Here is a 6,172-nt window from a genome sequence, read left to right as displayed (position 1 = left end):
CCCCCCCCCCCCCCCCCCCCCCCCCACTGTCACACCTCACCAGTGGAACAAGTATTCAGATCCTTAAATGAAAGCGCCAACACATTAATGTAAAAATGCTTCATTTCAAGTAAAAGCCCTGCATTCAAAATCCCCACTTAAGTAAAAGTACATAAGTATAAACAGAAAAATGTACCTTAAATATCAAAAGTTAAGAGAAATTGACCCCTATGATGAATATATTACCATATATGATATAATTACATTGTTATTACTGATGTCCAGGGTGTGAGATGTATTTTACTGCAGCTGGTTGAGGTTAATTTATCAAGCAATCTAGCAATTTGTTTTTTTGGTTATTTGGGACTTGGGGAAGATGAGGTATTCCTGTTGTGTCCTGGTAATTATATGCTCATGATATTTTTTATGTTTTTCTAATGTTTCTTTTTTTGTAAAATATTAGTAACTATAGCAGTCCATAAGTTAAAGAGACATACAGTATTTAAAACTCGAAATCAACCGTTTCCACACAAGTCAGAACTTTGATGGGTCTAAAATGTTCTTTCTGAGAAAAAAATGTGGGACTCACCCAGGTTTGGGGTCTCACTCTGCTTGTGGCTTCATTTCCCAACACAATGAAGGTGATGGGATTTCTGTTCGAAGCCTGCTGAACAGCATGTTTTACACTGGACGAATAGAGAAGCATCATTTGTTCAAACTGCCACTGCTGCTGCTGGAGTCCTAATGGCTGCTGCTCACCTGTGGATCATACAGACAGCGGAGAAACAGAACAGAGCCCATTTACAGTGGTAACTGCCATTGTACTGTTGCTGGCCAATCACTGAATCTGTCTGCTACCTCCCCTCTTAGTGCTTTAATGGGCACTGCTGCCTGTTTATTATCCCCAAAGGGTATAAAGTGGAAAAGAGTAAACACGTACTTACATCCAAAATTTGTGGCTAACACACTGCTGATTTCCAAACCTTTCCAACACAACAGCTGGATCTGAATTTGTGGCATAGACTGCATTCTGTCATCTCATAATTGATGATCATGCTGAAAACAGACAGGAAAGCGGGGATTACAAGGATCTAGTCTAACGCTGGTAAACAGCTACAGGCTTGAAAGTAATACTGTGGGTTTTTGGAATTATTGTTCAGGCTCGGAGCTCTGTATTATGAGTTTGCAGCATGTCCAGCAGCAGAAGAGGGACAGAAACAGTCTATTAAAGAATAAGTAATATTCTTTTGCTATATGTTTGATTTAGTACAGGTACAATAATGAAAAGGCCAGTTAAAAAGTGTAAAGTAGCTTGTTTATTACTGTTCATTGTGAATGGCTCAAGATCGATTTATCAACAGGATATATTTTGATGATCAACAAACCAATTTGGTAATTACATACTTCCATCTTTGTAGATGACAACAAACTATCAACAGATGCTTCCCTCAGAATGTAATAAACAGTATATCAAAAGACTTATTTACTTGTATTTTAAGTTTCTATGTGGTACTGCACCGAGAAACTGTATGATTTCAGAAATAATGGCAGTTTTCTCATGACTCCAACTGGTAGTTTTTTTATAAAAGTAAAAGATATTTTAAGAAACTTCTATCCAAAGGTAGTGTTTATATCAAAAGCTTCCTCGTCATTGCAAGGCAGTGCAGAGCAGGTAGGATGATTAAAATGAAAGTATACTCTGCACTTTTACCTGCACAAAGTCATACAATTAGCTTTTCATCAGAAGAAACATTTGTTTGAAAACGTGGAGCCCATAAATTTTTAGATGAGTAATGGCACAAACTGCACAGAGGATAGGAAAATAAAATGTACTTTGCTCAGAAGTTGACACAGGTGTCCCAGCTGTATTTTAGGCACTTAGGCTTGATGGAGGCAAATTATTTAGCCGTTGTCACTGAACATTTTTCACTCCAAAACCCTTGAGTCTGTTTCTATCGCTGGTTCATTAAACAATATTGAAACTGAGCTAATGTATAAAGTGAACTCTAGAAATTATACATGAATTCACAGGTGTTTAATAGATGTAGCAGATGACCAGTTATACACATATCCATCCACATCTGTCTGCATAGGCATGGCGCATACTGGCGTCACAAGTCAAAGAAAAAGACAAAAACTGAATAAAAGTAAGATATTCTGGTTATTCCTCTGTCTACTTTTGCTTACATCTGTGTTTGTGTTTATTGTACATCTGATATGTCGTCTCCCCCTTGTGACGTAACTGTCAAACACTTCAACATAAAGAGCAATACTCAACAGATCCTGGATGACAGAGTGTCACTTTCTGCATTAAGGCAGGGAGGGAAAAAAAACGAAATAAACTAAGAGCGTGTTGCCCCAGAGCAGCTGAATAATGATCATTACACACCTGACAGTTATCTCAAGCAGGGAGATGTCACTCAAACTAAACTAATATGCATGTGTGCGCATGTGTGCACATGTGCACATTGACACAGATTAACACACACACAGTACATGCGTACAGTTGTAAGCGCAGCATGGAATGTTTCGTAAGAACACCCAGTCACACACCCTAGTTATGAATTCAGTGTTGCAAAGGCCCCTGCCCACATAAACCCACATAAACCAATAAGTTATATATATATATATATACAGTTTTATATAGTATGTATTATGATAATTAGTAGACAACAGTAAGTATTATACAAAATAAGAATGACTCATTGTCACAGGAAGAGCATTCAAAGCACCATCCAGCTGGCAAGAAACACTTTTACAGCATTTTAATTGGTCTGCGGGAAAATTCTCTCCTGACAGAATCTTTTTTTTTTTTTTAAACTTCACCAGCACTACCCGTTAAAGCAGCGCTGCTGTTTGCAATAGGTAAATGATTTGTATTCAGAGATGAATGATTGCTCTTAAACGTTCATAAAGCTACATAAACATCAGCCACTTATCGCATTTGTCACCACTAAACATCTAAACATTGACAAGAATAGGCAAATAAGTAGGCAACCCTTGTTTATTTAACATATTTGATGATGTTTGATCATCATTAATTATTGTTAACCTGCTGGCATAGATTTGTTGCTGCTACATTGTCCCTTATTGGCCACTAGGGGTGTCCTGCTTTGTTTGACTACATTTATTTAGTCAAATAAATTAATGGCATTTCTAAACTAACAGAGGTGCAATTATTTATAAGACGTGCTCTAAACTACTATCAGTGAATATGCTGTAATTAGAATTTATGATGATATAATACCGGGATAAATTGTACTCACACTTACTCACTGCAAAAACTGTATTTCTATGCTGTCATCAATATGTAGTCAACGGCTGCCAAAAATATTAAAAGCTCTATTAGAAATTGGCTCTGAGTGTAAGCCAGAGGCATCTACGTCAGCACATACTGCATATCCTGAATGCGTGCGTGCGTGTGTACTTGCATTTCTATCTTTGTGAGGACCAGTTTGAGTTATAGACCTTACAGTGGGAGGAACATTTTGGCCGAGAATCACATATTTAAAGTGCTGTCAGAGGGTTAACTCTTGGTTTTAAGGGCAAGGTTAGAATTAGGTTTAGGTTAGAGTTAGGTAAATGTTAGGGTCAGGAATTTGTGATGGTTTAGGTTAAGGTAAGGAGCAATTGTGTTTGTGTGTGCGTGTGTGTTTGTGTCTATGTGTGTATGTCTGTAATGGCAAAATGATGTAAAGCATGGCTGAGTAAGGTACAGTAAGCAAAGTACTGTAAGACAGACCATACACACACACACACACACACACACACACACACACACACACACACACACACACACACACACACACACACAAAAGCCCACTGGGCCTCGCCCCAGCCAGCTTCAGTTTCCTCTGTGCATCCAGGTTTGCATGAAAGCCATGAATAAGTCAGCATTTCTGCATGATAGGTCTGTAACTAGGAGTGACAGTTAGAGAGCATAGTCTTTAGAATTTCAGAATGGGCTTGTTGTGCGTGTCTGTAAGTGTGTGTGTTGGTGCAGGGTGTGGGGTTGCTTGTGCATGTGAGCATGTGTCCTCCCCCCTCCCTCACCTACCCAACAAATGGACGTCATGCTGCTGATGAAGTCTGAAAGAGAGACAGAGAAAGGTTGTTGACGTCAGTTGCAAATGGAACTGTAATCTGGAAAAGGGAATACCACTGAAGGTCCAGGTAAACAAAATGGGTCATCTCAAAAACCAAACAGCAATATTGCTGCATTTATTTTCAGTTATCTATGATCAAATATTCTTAACTTAAGGTTTTTACCTAATTTTTTTAAATTTTGACCAGATCCCACAGCCTTTTTCAGCAAATGGAACTTGTTCAGGTGTCATCACATCTCCTAATTGAGGAATCTCAGTTGAGTGATCACAAGTGGTTGTGTAGTACATGTGGGTGTTTAGAATATTTTGCTCAAATATAGTCCCCCTTCAAATATGATTATTTAGTTGTTTTAAATTGTCTATGAACCGTCTCCCTGGATTTGGGATTCATTGATCAAATTTCATTGAGATAGATATATCTCCCTCAAAGGTTATGTACAGTATGAGTATCCTGATTGGGTTTATTTCTAAATGATTTGTTGATTGTCCCAGTTGGCTGGGACTTCCTTATATTCTGTATTTGTACTATTTGTTTCTGTGTAGGGAGCTGATGCACCAAAGCAACTTTGGAAATGTGTGAGGTGTAAATTGCCAGTTTTTGCTAATAATTTGTTTATGCCAACCTTCTTTGAAGACAATAACATATGGTACATCCACACACACACACACACACACACACACACACACACACACACACACACACACACACACACACACACACACATATATAGTTATATATATTATAAAATAGGATGTCATGAGGATGTGTGCTATTGCTTTGTATGCTGATAATTCATGTGTTAAATTGGTTTTTTTAACGGGCTGGCACTAATTTCTTGGCCTTGCCTTGGCCAAGCTCTGTTCTCACAACCAACCACAGCCCAGTCACAGCCCCAGGCCAGACAAACTGCGGAAAGTACAGACTAGACAATGCCTCACTGCAACCAACTCCTGAGTTCAGTTTCATCTGTGGCTACTCTTCCCACATGCATCTTGTTCTCTGGCCACATACAAGTTCTTATCCCTTTATCAGTAAGATGAAAGGACAAGTAGAATTAACCAATCCAAAATCCATATACCACAATGAAAGGCAAATGATTTTGACGGTGGAGCTATAGTGGGTTTAAGTAAATGCAGCAATATGATTAATTGGTTTTGGTGATTAACTGATTTTTTTTGGGAACATTTGACAAGTTCGATCAGTTTTTACAGTCTATTACACATTTTTGCAGGAAGCACAACTGACCTTTGTCTCCTTGCTCTGTCTACATGAGCAAGCAAGACATTTGTGTACACACCGTGGAAGTACAGTGTACCTTGTTGCACCTACGAATGCATATCAGGTGTTGAGTGGAATTGATTTGATGAGGAAATGATGCTGCAGAGCAGTGTCGCTCAGAGGAACTCCAATGGCATACAAAGTGGAAGCAGATGTTCCCCTGACATTGCATATTATTATTCCCATCTTCATCTCAGCCAGTTGATCCAGATCCAATTCCAGATCCAGATCCGACCCCAGTGTCTCCATTCTCTCGCTGAGCTCCATCTTTAACTCCACCTGGGTGGCTATATGTGAGTGTAGCACCTGATTTAATGACATGTACACACAGTCCCTATTGAATAAGTCATCCAGCCTCTGCTTACACACCCATAGTGCTCATCTATTTTTCAGTGAGGGGCATTTGTCTGTCTTTACCTCTCACTCCCACTCTATCTGGCTGCCCATGTGTCTCCGTGTTTGTGTCTCTTTCTCTGTGTGTAAATAGTATGTTCTTTTAAGGTTAGTGAGTTGCTCTCAGCTGTACATTCTGGTATCACCGTTATTGGAATCATTTATATTTTCTCTGGAGCTTTCAAGGGTTGTTTCTGTTGAATTGTGGTCGTTTGTGGCTGGTTGGGGGTGAATGGCTGGGGTACAACTAACACTAGGAGGGGAAAGAATTGGTTGAAATTGGACTTTGACCTTGCAAAAAATATGGTATTTGGATTTACAGCAGGCTTGGATAACAGCTGGATAACTCCACTCTCAAAAGATGAGCGGCAAAACAATCCGCTCCCCTTTTATTATCTCTTGATGTATTGTAGTT

The 6,172-nt window shown here is 39.1% G+C and overlaps 1 protein-coding gene across 1 annotated transcript in view; it reads right to left on the bottom strand.

Annotated features, from left to right (window-relative positions):
• Positions 1 to 1,014, bottom strand: part of sema6a (sema domain, transmembrane domain (TM), and cytoplasmic domain, (semaphorin) 6A) — a 105,240-nt gene extending 104,226 nt beyond the window's left edge. Inside the window, exons 1-2 of the mRNA XM_087170385.1 lie at positions 924 to 1,014; positions 569 to 738 (exon numbers count right to left, since the gene is read on the bottom strand). The gene's annotated coding sequence lies outside the window, so the exon portion shown is untranslated. The remainder of the gene's footprint in view (positions 1 to 568; positions 739 to 923) is intronic.
• Positions 1,015 to 6,172: the final 5,158 nt, after the last annotated feature.

This window comes from Seriola lalandi, unplaced genomic scaffold (genome assembly GCF_002814215.2).
Source record: "Seriola lalandi dorsalis isolate HSWRI2012SDOR001 ecotype SW California unplaced genomic scaffold, Sedor1 jcf7180002054946, whole genome shotgun sequence".
Lineage (NCBI taxonomy): Eukaryota > Metazoa > Chordata > Actinopteri > Carangiformes > Carangidae > Seriola > Seriola lalandi.
The sequence above is the reverse complement of the archived record's forward strand: the minus strand, read 5'-3'. Positions and strand labels throughout refer to the sequence as shown.